Genomic DNA, 13,560 nt, shown 5'->3' with positions numbered 1-13,560 from the left:
CAGTCACATCCACTTAATTCATTGGTGTGGGTGGACATGTTGGAACTTATAGGTAAATTTAAGAAATCGTGCACATCTGGCTGCTAAAGCTGGAATCTCAAAGGGAAAGTTCTTGGAGAGGCCTTGGAAAATTCTGCCTTTGTGAAATCTATTTCTTCTTTGGAATTTGCCCTCTGCAGCCTACAGCCAGAGTGGGCCCAAGGTTGCTGTTGGATGGCAAAGCCATCAGTCCGGAAGATGAATTGCATGCACAAGAGGAAAAGAGCAAGGACTACTGGAGGCTCACCAGGTACCTCTGCATCTGGTCGTCATCTTGCCTGACTGTTCCAACCTAGAAGAGTAATGGCCTCTGTTTCATTTTCAGTTCCTGAATCTAGCACATGTTCCCCTAACCCCACATTCCCCTAGTGACCCTAAATTGGAACCATAGGGCCTCATCCAATCAGTTGAAAGGCCTTAAGAGCAAAACTGAGTTTTCCCAGAGTGTGGGACTACACAGACCTGTAGACTACAGCCAATTCTTTGTAATAATAGAAACAGAACCAGTAGGATAGAAGTAAAGATAGAAATAAATATCCTACTGGTTCTGTTTCTTTGGTAGAACCCTGACTTGGTAGAAACCTGACTGATACAAATGATGATGTTTGCACATGGACTCTGGGGTCAGGCTTCACATTCCAACATCCCATGGCTCTAACACATGTCATCTGTGTAACCTTGAGATATTTCTTAATTTCCTCATGTGTAAAATGGAGGTAATAACAGGATATATCTCATAAGACTGTTGGAAAGATTAAATGAAATAAACACGTCAAGGGCTTTGCTCAGTACCTGGGGCAGAATGATCATTGAGGTGTGATGGATCACTTTTATGTGCCCTTTCTCGTCATGGTCTTGTAATGCCCACCCAGGTGATTGGGTGGGACTGTGCAGATGGGATAATTGTAGCCCACCAAAGAGATTGGTCAGTTTTGCCACCCCACTGAGCTTGAAATGAGCCACTCCAGAGGCGGGGAAGAGAGAGTCCCACCACCACCAAGGAAGAACATCCAGGAATAGGGAGCATGTAGTTTGGACTCAGAATTCCTGCACTGAGAAGCTCCTGGACCCAGCAGACAGAGCTATTACACTGAAGACAGTGGGTAGTAGTAGCAGAGAAATGGTGGCAGGAGAGACCGACAGAAGAGACCAGCAGATGACAGTGCAGCGGGCTTCACAGCCCACGGAGCAAGAAAGCTGAGTGCCTTTGGGCAGGAAGCTTACTGGCAGAGTAGGGTGCCTCTGGGCACTTATTGGCAGGGATCAAAAGAACTTTGTAACATTTGCCTGAGCAGGGCAGAGGCCAAGGGCCAGAGAGAGGTGTGCCTGAGGTACAGCTGGGAAGAGGCTGCCCTAATGGAAGAACCTTATGCTGAGTGTTCCTGAACCTGAATTGTAACCTGTTACTTCCCTAATAAACCCCATAATCGTGAGTATTCCCTGTGAGTTATGTGTGGCCATTGTAATGAACTACCGAACTCAGCAGAGAAGCAGAGAGTGCTGTGGGAGGGACGGCTGGTGTCAGAATTGGTAAAGATGGAAGAGAAAGGAGGCTTGTCTGACCTCCACCTCATAGGAATCAGCCTTGGGCTGCTGATCCTGATTCTCCTTCCCCTCTGTGAAGTTAGAGGAGGTCAGATACCGCCCCCATGCCATTTTTACAATTGTACAATAAGTAATAGCAATAATAGCATTCTACCATTTCTCTTGCAATGGCAAATTTGTTGAGTCCAGCATGGCCTTCTACACTCAGTACCCAGGAAATTGGTCAGGACTGTGGTGATTAATAGCTAGAGCAGTCCAGCCTGCTCCACATTCAGTCTTTGACAAGATGCCATAGTTTGTAGGAGAAGATACTTTTTCCTGTTCTTCTAAAGATGATTCCTAGACTGCAAATTACATGAGGGAATGTGCTTGGATGCCAAGAAAATCCTTTGGGTTAGCTGTGTGCACAGAGTGACATTTGGATGAAGTGGAGATGGCTCTCAATGTGTTACCTGGCTTGAGAGAAGCTGCAGGGAGATTCGCTCACTGTCAAGCCAGACATGAGAAAACTGTCTGTTTTTAACATTGTGAGCTCCTTCTGATGATGTCTAGTCAATTCAATTCTCTTCAATCCTACAGCCACATTTTGAATGCTTATTCTGTGTTCAGTAAACTAACAGTTTCCATTTATTAAGCAGTTTCTAAGGGTCAGGTACCATTTCATGTGTTAATCATTTAATGAAGTAGTATAATTAAAAATCAAAACAAAGTTACTTAAAAATTTAAGAGATACATAAAACATAATTCCTGTCCCCAAAGAGCTCACAACCTAACAAACTGGGCCAGGAGGTAGAGTCAAAATTAATATGTGGACTGTGGAGAGTGCTTTACCAGCTGTATAACCTTGTTAGACGAGGAGAGGACTAACATTCACCTGGTAGTCCATGTTACCTTCTCCAGAACGCCGTTGCCCAGACTAGTCCCTGTCCCTTCATCATAACGCGCTGTTTTATTTTCCTCATAGCTGTTATCTCGACTGGTGATTTTCTTTTTGAAACTTCGTCTTTTCTGTTGCCTGCTCTGACTAGAAGGTGAACTCTTAAAGACTTTATTTTGTTTGCAGCTGCTTCTTCAGGGACTAAGACGGTGCTGGGAAGGGATGGTCAGTAAATACCTGTTAAATGGATGAACATGTAGTTGGCAGGGTCAGAGACGCCTTCATCAAAGTGGCACCATTTGACATGTGTCTTAAGAGACAACAGGATTTCAACACGTAGCGGTTGGAGTTCGAGTGAAGGGGGCATTATGAGAGACGGGAACAGGTTGAACGGAAGCACAGAGGTGGAAGGCTCAATTCTCAAGGAAGCCGGAGTGGCAGGATCACACATGTCTCAGAGTAACGCAAGGATGAGCGTGTTAGCTTTAAAGAAAATGTGATCAAAGTGGTATATAGTTGAAGGTATGGCAGAATTTGATGTCAGGAACTCACTGGCCCTGTAAACAGATTCGTTCTGCATGGGGATGCACAAAGGAGCCCACCAGGCACCAGGCTGTCTCCCAAGCTGTGTGAGCTCTCTGACAGGAGCAAACTTTTCCAGCAAGGATGCAATAATTCACTTAATGGCTGCAGGAGAGACTGTTAATGCTCAGCAAACATCCTTTAGGCTTTCCAGTCTCTATGCATCTTTCTTTGGGGTCATGAGATTAATTTTTGCCAAAGGAACTTGAACTAAGAGATCTGTCACTTCTGGGCCTAGACAATTAAGAATGGGAGTGCTTTCTCCTAGCTCCTTTTATCTGTCATCTATCTGCACAGTCAGAAGCAAAAAACTTCAAGATGGTGGACTAGCAGGATAAGTGGCTGGATCCTTGAGTTACTGCCTGGAGGAAAATCACACAGGAAAGCCCCCGATCCATAAAGAGATGTGTGTAAGTAAGGGATAAACTTCTGTTATTGTAAGTCAGAGATTCAAGGGTGTTTACTGCAATGCAGGCTAGCCATTCTAATAGTCTCTCCCTCTTTTTTTAATTTAATGCTTTTTTTCATTTTTTGAGAGGGAGCTCAGCTTTGATTAAATCTTCCTACATACATAATCATAATGGGCAACCACTTAAATGATTTAGCAATGAGACTAATGGCCCTGCTTTAAACCTATTGTTTCAATTCAAACTTGGCACATCAGTGTATAAAATTAGCAATATACAGTATTGATTTGATCACCACTTCCCATAATAGTAGACAGTAGACTTCTATTAAGGAAGTGAATTTTTAATTTTTTGTCCTTTAGGTGAAAGTTTGCAGCTCAAGTTAATTTCTCATACAAAAATTTATAAACATATTGTTATGTGACCCTAGTTGCAATTCCTATTATGCGACAGTACACTCCCCCTTTCAACCCCAGGTTTCTCGGGTCCATTCAACCAGCTCCTATCCCTTTCTGCCTTCTCATCCCACCTGCAGACAGGAGCTGCCCATTTAGTCTCACGTATGTACTTGAACTAAGAAGTACACTGTTAACAAATATTATATGTTTTATAAAAAAAAAAAATTTTTTGTTTTGTTTTGTTTTATAGTCCAGTCTAATCTTTGTCTGAAGGGTTGGTTTCGGGAATGGTTTTAGTTCTGGGTTAACAGAGTCCTGAGGCCACGTCTTCTGGGGTTCATCTAGTCTCAGTAAGACCATTAAGTCTGGTCTTTTTACGTGAATTTGAGTTCTGCACCACGCTTTTCTCCTGCTCCATCAGGGACTCTCTGTTTTGTTCCCTGTTAGGGTGGTCATTGGTGGCAGCCAGGCACCATCTAGTTCTTCCGGTCTCAGACTGATGGAGTCTCTGGTTTATGTGGCCCTTTTGTCCCCACATTCCTGACCACCTGCTCTTCCTTCCATGATGACTATCTTGACCCTTACTCCAATTCCTGGTTGCTATAAACAATTCAACCCAACTAAATTATAAAGCTTCAGTGGAATGAGAGGGGAAGGAGTCAAGTAGATCAGTAATTTGTGTAAAATTCAGGACCCCTGATACTCCAGGGGGTACCCACCAGAATGTGCTTTCTGGAGGAAAATTCCCTGAGATACCATGTATATCGTGCTCCAGGGTATGCTGTACACATAGAATGGTGCCTTTCATAGCTGTATAGTTTGGTGTCTCTGTGAGCAGTGTACAGATGATACAAAACCCATAATGAATTTAATATTCCAACCCCCTTTGAGACCCTATCCCCAAATATAAATGAACTAAATGAGGCCATGGTCTCTGAGTAGAACAGGAAAGTGTGAACAATTTCTCCAAAGTCAATTAAGGAAAAGGGTGTTTAGAGAAATATAGAGGCTGATTAATGCACATACCAGAGTATCATCTTCTGAAAAATGGAATAACATCTGACCTTAGACCCTCTGCTTCACTCAGTTGTATGCCTTTGCCTTTACATCTAGCATGACTTTCAAATAATTGGCGAACTTATTCTAGATACTGGTTCAATAATTGCACGAGCATTTATGCTTGAATTGAGAAAGAAAATTAGATGAATATATAACTTTATGTTCACTGAAGGCTTGATTCTCTTCAGAGTTTAAATAAGCAAATTTCTAACTCCCAGGATCCCAAGTTTCTTCTGATGTGAATTTTTCAATAAATATATGTACATGTGTATGTAAGAGAGTATGATTCAACTTCACTAAAGAAAACTTGGACAAAATAGAAAAGTAAAAATAGGAGATATAAACCAAATCAAACTCATTGCCATAGACTCAATTCTGACTCAGAGAAACCCTATAGGACAGAGTAGAACTGCCCCATAGAGCTTCCAAGGAGTGCCTGGTAAATTCAAACTGCCAACCTTTTGGTTAGCAGCCGTAGCACTTAACCACTATGCCACCAGGGTTTTCTGGGGAAGAAAAGTCACCTGAAAAACCTGCCATCTAAAGCTAACCACTGGGAACATTTATATATAAGTAAATATGTATATATGTGTGTGTGTATAAACCTGTGAGAGCCAGGAGATTTCTGTCTTTGATAGGGTGCAGCCTTACCACTCTTCTATCGCTCCTTTTAGTGGAAAATATTTGAGTTTTCCTTCTCCGACAGGTTTCCACCTTGCCTAGCTGACACAGGTTTTACCGTATATATTTATATAAACCAAACCCATTGTCATCGAGTTGATTCTGACTCATAGGGACCCTATAGGACAGAGTAGAACTGCTCCATACGGTTTCCAAGGCTGTAAATTTTTATGGAAGCAGACTGCCACATTTTTCTCCCACAGAGCAGATGGTGGGTTCAAACCACCAGCCTTTTGGTGAGCAGCCCAGCGCTTAACCACTGTGCCACCAAGGCTCTACACACATATATATATTAAAGAATTCAGATTATATAGCAAATAAAGTTTATAACCTGCATTTTTCTTTTCACACATTTACTGTCCTTTCTCCAAAATCGTGAAATCCTTTTGTAAGTGCTTTGAAAGGTTACACAATACCCCACATTATAACTGTATCAGAATGTATTTAATTCTAACACCCTTATCACTGCATATTTAGATTATTTTAAAAAGTGCAATTCATTCACTGTTATAGCTTATTATATATATGTTTTTTGTACATAAGTATATTTTGTGTTTCAAACTACTTTCCTTTGATAAATTCCTAGAAGTGGAAACACTGTATCAGAGGATATATTCCTTTTTTTGAAATTTTTTTTCCCATAACAGTATATTTATGAATATAAAAGTGATTGCGGAAAATTATAACACATGTTCTCTCTAACAACAGATGACCAGTTGAAAGTCAGTTGTAGTTGAGTCAATTCCGACTTGCAGCGACCAATGTGTGTCAAAGTAGAACTGTGCTCCATAGGGTTTTCAGTGGCTGATTTTTTGGAAGTAGATCACCACACCTTTCTTTCGAGGCAGCTCTGGGTGGACTCAAACCTTTTGATTAGCAGCTGAGCCCATTAATTGCATCACCCAGGGACTCCACCAAAAGATAGTGTTTATATTTTAGCCCTTATTATCAATACATATATTTTCATGTGCAAATATAAATCCAAATACAGACAGTATTATATCTAAGTAACTTTTTCTTTTTTTTAAATAATTTTTATTGTGCTTTAAGTGAAAGTTTACAAATCAAGTCAGCCTCACACAAAAACCCATATACACCTTGCTACACACTCCCAATTACTCTTCCCCTAATGAGACAGCCCACTCTCTCCCTCCACTCTCTCTTTTCATGTCCATTTCACCAGCTTCTAACCCCCTCCACCCTCTCATCTCCCCTCCAGGCAGGAGATGACAACATAGTCTCAAGTGCCAACCTGATCCAAGCATCCCTCTCCAACCCATTGTCCAGTCCAATCCATGTCTGAAGAGTTGGCTTCGGGAATGGTTTCTGTCCTGGGCCAACAGAAGGTCTGGGGGGGTATGACCACTGGGGTCCTTCTAGTCTCAGTCAGACCATTAAGTCTGGTCTTTTTATGAGAATTTGGGGTCTGCATCCCACTGCTCTCCTGCTCCCTCAGGGGTTCTCTGTTATGTTCCCTGTCAGGGCAGTCATCGGTTATAGCCGGGCACCATCTAGTTTTTCTGGTCTCGGGATGATGTAGTCGCTGGTTCATGTGGCCCTTTCTGTCTCTTGGGCTCATAATCACCTTGTGTCCTTGGTGTTCTTCATTCTCCTTTGATCCACGTGGGTTGAGACCAATTGATGCATCTTAGATGGCTGCTTGCTAGCATTTAAGACCCCAGACGCCACTCTTAAAAGTAGGATGCAGAATGTTTTCTTAATAGATTTTATTATGCCAATTGACTTAGATGTCCCCTGAAACCATGGTCCCCAGACCCCTGCCCCTGCTACGCTGGCCTTCGAAGCATTCAGTTTATTCAGGGAACTTCTTTGCTTTTGGTTTAGTCCAATTGTGCTGACCTCCCCTGTACTGCGTGCTGTCTTTCCCTTCACCTAAAGTAGTTCTTATCTACTATCTAATTAGTGAATATCCCTCTCCTACCCTCCCTCCCTCCCCCCTCTCGTAGCCACAAAAGAATGTTTTCTTCTCAATTTAAACTATTTCTCAAGTTCTTCTAATGGTGGTCTTATACAATATTTGTCCTTTTGCAACTGACTAATTTCACTCAGCATAATACCTTCCAGGTTCCTCCATGTTATGAAATGTTTCACAGATTCCTCACTGTTCTTTATCGATGCGTAGTATTCCATTGTGTGAATATACCATAATTTATCCTTTCATCCCTTGATGGGCACCTTGGTTGATTCCATCTTTTTGCTATTGTAAACAGTGCTGCAATAAACATGGGTGCGCATGTGTCTGTTCATGTAAAGGCTCTTATTTCTCTAGGATATATTCCAAGGAGTGGGATCGCTGGATCGTATGGTAGTTCTATTTCTAGCTTTTAAGGAAGCACCAAATTGATTTCCAAAGTGGTTGTACCATTTTACATTCCCACCAGCAGTGTAAAAATGTTCCTATCTCTCCACAGCCTCTCCAACTTTTATTATTTTGTGTTTTTTGGATTAATGCCAGCCTTGTTGGAGTAAGATGAAATCTCATTGTAGTTTTGATCTTAAGCAACTACCTTTTATATTAACATGCTCTGGTGTCCCTATCCCAGCCTTTAGAATCCCCAGGATAGGTAGGTAGGAAACTGAATGTCCCCGTGCTAAGGACAGGATTGGATTTGCATGCAAAGGAAGGGGCGGGGGCAGGGGAGGCTGCAGGCATAAGTAGACCATGGTGGCTACGTTTGAAGCAATCTTCTTTGAGTCAGCTATCTTGCTCACTCATCCATATTCATCATTCTCCTCTAAGAACCTCATTAGAAAGGGTCTGTTACTTCACTTCCAATGTGTTCTGCCCAGAAGGATTGGCTGCTCTCCAGGTACCATCAACTTCACAGAAATCAATGTGGTGGTGGTTACCCATTCCAAGAATAATCACTTTAAAGACTCCCTGAATATATAAAATCAATAACAAAGCAAGTCATTGCAATTTGTATAATCAAATCACTCCCAAGTATTCTCATTTTTTCTCTAAACAATTGTGATAGGAGCCTGAGCTGACAGAACCTCCTCAGGGTACCTCATCTGAGTTCCAGAAGGGCCAAGGCTTGATTCAGACTCATCTTGCTCCTGCACTTCTCAGGGCTTCTGACCTCAAACAACACAGTCAGAACACCAGGTTAGGAGCGGAAGTAGAAATAGGAGAGGCCAAGTAGAAATGTAAGCATTCCTGTTCCTGGGAGAGTGGCCAGCCATGTGTTTGCTGGGGTAACACACCAAAGGCACTCGCTGACCTATGTGGCAAGACATGCATCATCTATGCCAGCCAACAGTGGTTGGTGACAGGCTAACCTGTTGGCCAGGTGTTAGGATACATCCTTGGAGTGTCCTTCTATGTGTGAGGTGAGACATGGATGAATTGAAAAATAATGTTCTTGGTATAAGTAGCAGTGGGAGGTAACAAATACAAGCATAAAAGAAGCAAGAACATAACCCGCATTGTCAGAAATACAGCAAGTCAATGGAGCTGTATACAACTGGATAGTATCTACTGGATAGGAAGAGAATGGGTGGGGATAATTAGGGAAGCTTCATGGAGTAGTAAGTCTTTATGGAGCATTCAGACACAAAGGCAAGGGAAGTTCTACTTCTCATACTGTATCTCAGACTTATAAATATCTCAGACCAATCCTCCCACTAGAGCAACCAGAAAAGTAATGAAATACACACAGATAGATGATGATGATGGTGATGATACGTTACCCAGAAACCCTCTTATGTTTCAAAATTAAGAGACACATTTCTATGTAAAACATGGATCAACATGGAAATTATAATAGAAATTTGAAAATATTTAAAACAAACAATAACGAAAATAAAAATGACAGAATTACAAGATGAAACTAACGTTGTGCTTAAAGAGAAATTATGGCCTGAATTGTACAGAAGAAAAAAAAAAAGGCGAGAAACAAAGAAAGGTATAAATTCAGTGATCTAGGCATTCATCTAAAAAATTAGAAAAATAAAACTAAATTAAATACAAAGATAGTAAACTAAGAAGCAGATGAGAATAATATGAGCAGAAATCAATGAAACAGAGGACACTCAATACCAGTGAAGGTAAAAATTGGTTTTATAAAAGACAAATATACTAGATAAACCATGTCTTAGTTTCCTAGTGCTCTGTAGCAAAAATACCAAAAGTGGGAGGATCTAAAGAACAGAAATTTATTTTCTCACAATTCTGGTGGCTAGAAGTCTCAGTTTGGGGCTTTGGCAGGGCTAGGTACTCTCTCTCAGTCAGCTCTGGAAGATCCTTATCTCTTTCAGCTTCTGTAGCCCTGGATGTTTCTTGTTATTCTTTGGCTTTTAGATTGATCCTCACCTGCTGTTTTCCCCTGTGTGTGCTACTCTGTGTGTTTTCCTTTTGTAAAAGACACCACTCAGAAGGGATTAGGTTTAGGACCCACTCTACTCTGGGATAACCTCACTAACGTAACACAAGAAAAGCCCTATTCCCAAACCAGGTCACATTCACAGGTACGATGGTTAAGATTTCAACATATCTTTTTGGGGATACGATTCAATCCATAACAAACCACAAGGCAGATCAAGTTTAAAAACAAAATGGAGAGCAGATACAAATAACCATCAGAAATGAAAAGAGGTACACCCCAAAATAAGGATAATTATAAACAAAAGTGTGCAAATACATTTGAAAGTTTAAATGAAATAGTTAAATTCCTAAAACTGACAGAAGAAACAGAAATCTGAATTTTCCTATTACTCTTAATGAACTGATCCATAAATACTATACCGCTGCTGCTCCCCCCCGCCCCCGCCCCGCAAAAAAAAAAAATCCAAACTCAAGTGGCATCTCAGGTAAATTCTACCTCAGATCAATTAAGGAAAGAATAACACAATCTTAGACAAATTCTCTGGGATAATAATAAATGAAGACATACTTCATACCTCATTTAAGAAGCGAGAATAAAACTCATAACCACGGTTGAAAAATTTTAAACAAAATATTGTTGTTGTCGTTAGTTGCTGCTGAGTCAATTCCAGCTCACGGTGAGACCATGTGTGCGAGCAGGATTGCTCCATAGAGTTTTCCAGGCTGTGACCTTTCAGAATCAGATCGCCAAGCTGTCTTCTGAGGTGTCTCTGGGTGGGTTCAGACTGCCAATCTTTCGGCTAATAGTTGAATGCTTAAGAATTTGTGCCACCCAGGGACTCCAAACAAAATACAGCCTATATTTTCAAGTATAAAATAAAGCACATAGGGGACACAGTTATGGATACTTCCTAGACACAACCAAACACTCCACAGAATTGGTTTACTGGATTGAGGGCTCAGGAACATAGTCTTGTGGGGCAACTCAGTCAGATGGCATGGTATAGTCCATACAGACAAAGTCCCACATCCAGGGGCGGGGCCAAGATGGTGGAGTGGTCAGATACTTCCTGGTCCCTCTTACAACAAACACCCGAAAAAACAAGTGAATCAATTATATATGACAAGGTAGGAGCCCTGAACATCAAAGACAAAGTTGAGGAGTCAGACTGAGCAGCAGTGGGAGGGAGAGGCAGTTCAGAAGCAATGAGGATTTGCCCGACAAGACCTGACTGGCACCCTGCAGGCTGGATCAGCCAGCGTGCATGGGCTGAGGCAGGCAGTAGTGCTCAGGTCGCGTTTTTCACATTGGGAGAAACGGAGTGGCAGAGAGTCCTCTCAAGCCTCCGGAACCAGGGAGAAGAGGCTCTGTATTGGCGAAAGATAAGTACAAGCATCTAACCTACTGCGCGGATCAAAAAAACCTTCCCCCCTTTAGGAATTACCTCTCTCCCATTTACCTGCCTCCTCCCTGTTCTGCTTCAGTCCTGGTCCTGCTTTAGCAGATTGCTGCGCCCCCTGGGCCGGAAGTAGGACCCATCATGTGCCCTGAGCTACTCTCCCAGCTTTGGAGACAGAACAAATTAAAACACAGAAAAAAATAATCTGACAGCTTCCCTAAGCCCAGAACTCAGGGCAGGCGCAGCCCCTTTGCCTAGGCACAGGCCAAAGGGGTCCATGGACTTTGAATGCCTTTCACTCCTGCATAGACCCGTGCAGGCCTGTTTCAACAGCATAGGCCCCCAATAGCACCATAAAACCTACAACAGGGTATATACCTGAAGCCTATTTTCAACTGCAACAGTTATAAGGGGGAGTAGCAGATCAATGACATTTGACATCACCCTGCCCCTTAAGCAGAGTCCGCACCTACCCACGTCAGGGGCCTGAGGACTAGTGGCTACCCACTCCATCTAGCTACCCACAACAGGGGTCCAAGAATAAGTGGTGCCTCCCAGTCCTTACAGTCAACAGCACTGGGTGCCCAAAGTCCGACTTCAAAACCCACCCACATATGCACTCTAGGGAACAGGGACACACTTTCCTCATAGACACTCAGGGGCAGCTGTCAGCCTGTCTTGCTCAGCACATGACTCCCTACTGCAGCCAGATACCTGTGCCTACTCCAATCACCCCTGTCCATCTAGGACTGTAGGTGAGAGCCTGCACCACACACTTGGTGATCGACGATCTGGACACCTGAGCTGAATCCACAAGAGCAAAGTAGATGGACTCCTGGGCTCACATACCTAGTAACAGCTCTAACCACCTGATGACAGGATGTGAGAGCTTCCAAGACGTCAATAATCAAAGTAGCTCACACTACAAGCCTATTTAGGCATATCAAAACAAGAAGCTAGGACACAGTAAGCAAACATAAAATAAATATAATAATAAATATAATGGCTCAGAGACAACAGCCAATATCAAATCACACGAAGAGGCAGACCATGATGGCTTCAGCAAGGTAATGTCCCACATCCTAGTTTGGTGAATAGCGTCTGGGGTCTTAAAAGCTTGCAAGCAGCCATCTAAGATATCACTATTGGTCTCTACTTGTACGGAGCTAAAGAGAAAGAAAGAAACCAAAGATTCAAAGAAGAAATTAGTCTATAAAACCAATAGTTCACATGAACAACGACATTGCCTACTTTGAGACCAGAAGAGCTAGATGGTGCCTGGCTACCACTATCAACTGATTCAACCAAGGTACTCTAAATAGTACCAGATAGAATGGGAGAAAAGTGTAGAACAAAATTCAAATAGCTAAAAAAAAAGGCTAGGCTAGACTTACTGAACCGGTAGAGACTGGATGAGCCCCCGAGACTGTTGCCCAGAGATGCTTTTTAAACTTGAAACTCGAACCACTCCCACCAGTCATCTTTCAGCCAAATAACAGATTAGCGCATAAAATAAATAATATCACCCATGAGTACTCTACTCCTCGAAATAATCATCTAGATAAAGCCAAATGGTTAACATTTACCTACAGCAAAGAAGAGAAGGGGCGGGGGGCAGGGAAGCTAGATTAATGGAAAAAGAATACCCAAATGGAAATAACAAGAATGCTGATACATTGTGAAGAATGTAACCAATGTCACTGAACAATATGTTTAAAAAAAAAAATGTATAGAAGTTGTTAAATGAGAACCTAATTTCCTGTGTAAACTTCCACCAAAAACACAATATTTTTTAAAAAGTATAAAAAAATACAGCAATATACAAAAAGGATAATACACCTTGATTACACTTATTCCAGAAATGCAAGGTTTATTTAGCATTTGAAATTGATCTATATATTTTATCTCCCTCACAAAATAAAACAGAAAAATCATAGGATAATTTTCATGAATAGAGTAAAAGATTTATTAAAATCTAACATCTATTTAAAGTAAAAATTTTACAAACTAGAAACAGTAGGGAACTTTCTTAATGTCAAGTAGGGTATCACTGTACTTAATGATAAAATGTTAACTTTCCCTCTGAGATTGAGATACAATGATGCTTGTTATAACTACATCTATTTTTTTATTGTACATTATACTGGAAATTTTAGTCTGTATAATGACACAAGAAAAAAATATCATGTTTAAGAATTGGAAAAGGAAAAGTAAAACTGCCATT

This window comes from Loxodonta africana, chromosome 2 (genome assembly GCF_030014295.1).
Source record: "Loxodonta africana isolate mLoxAfr1 chromosome 2, mLoxAfr1.hap2, whole genome shotgun sequence".
Classification (NCBI taxonomy): Eukaryota; Metazoa; Chordata; class Mammalia; order Proboscidea; family Elephantidae; genus Loxodonta; species Loxodonta africana.
This window is presented reverse-complemented; position numbering follows the sequence as displayed.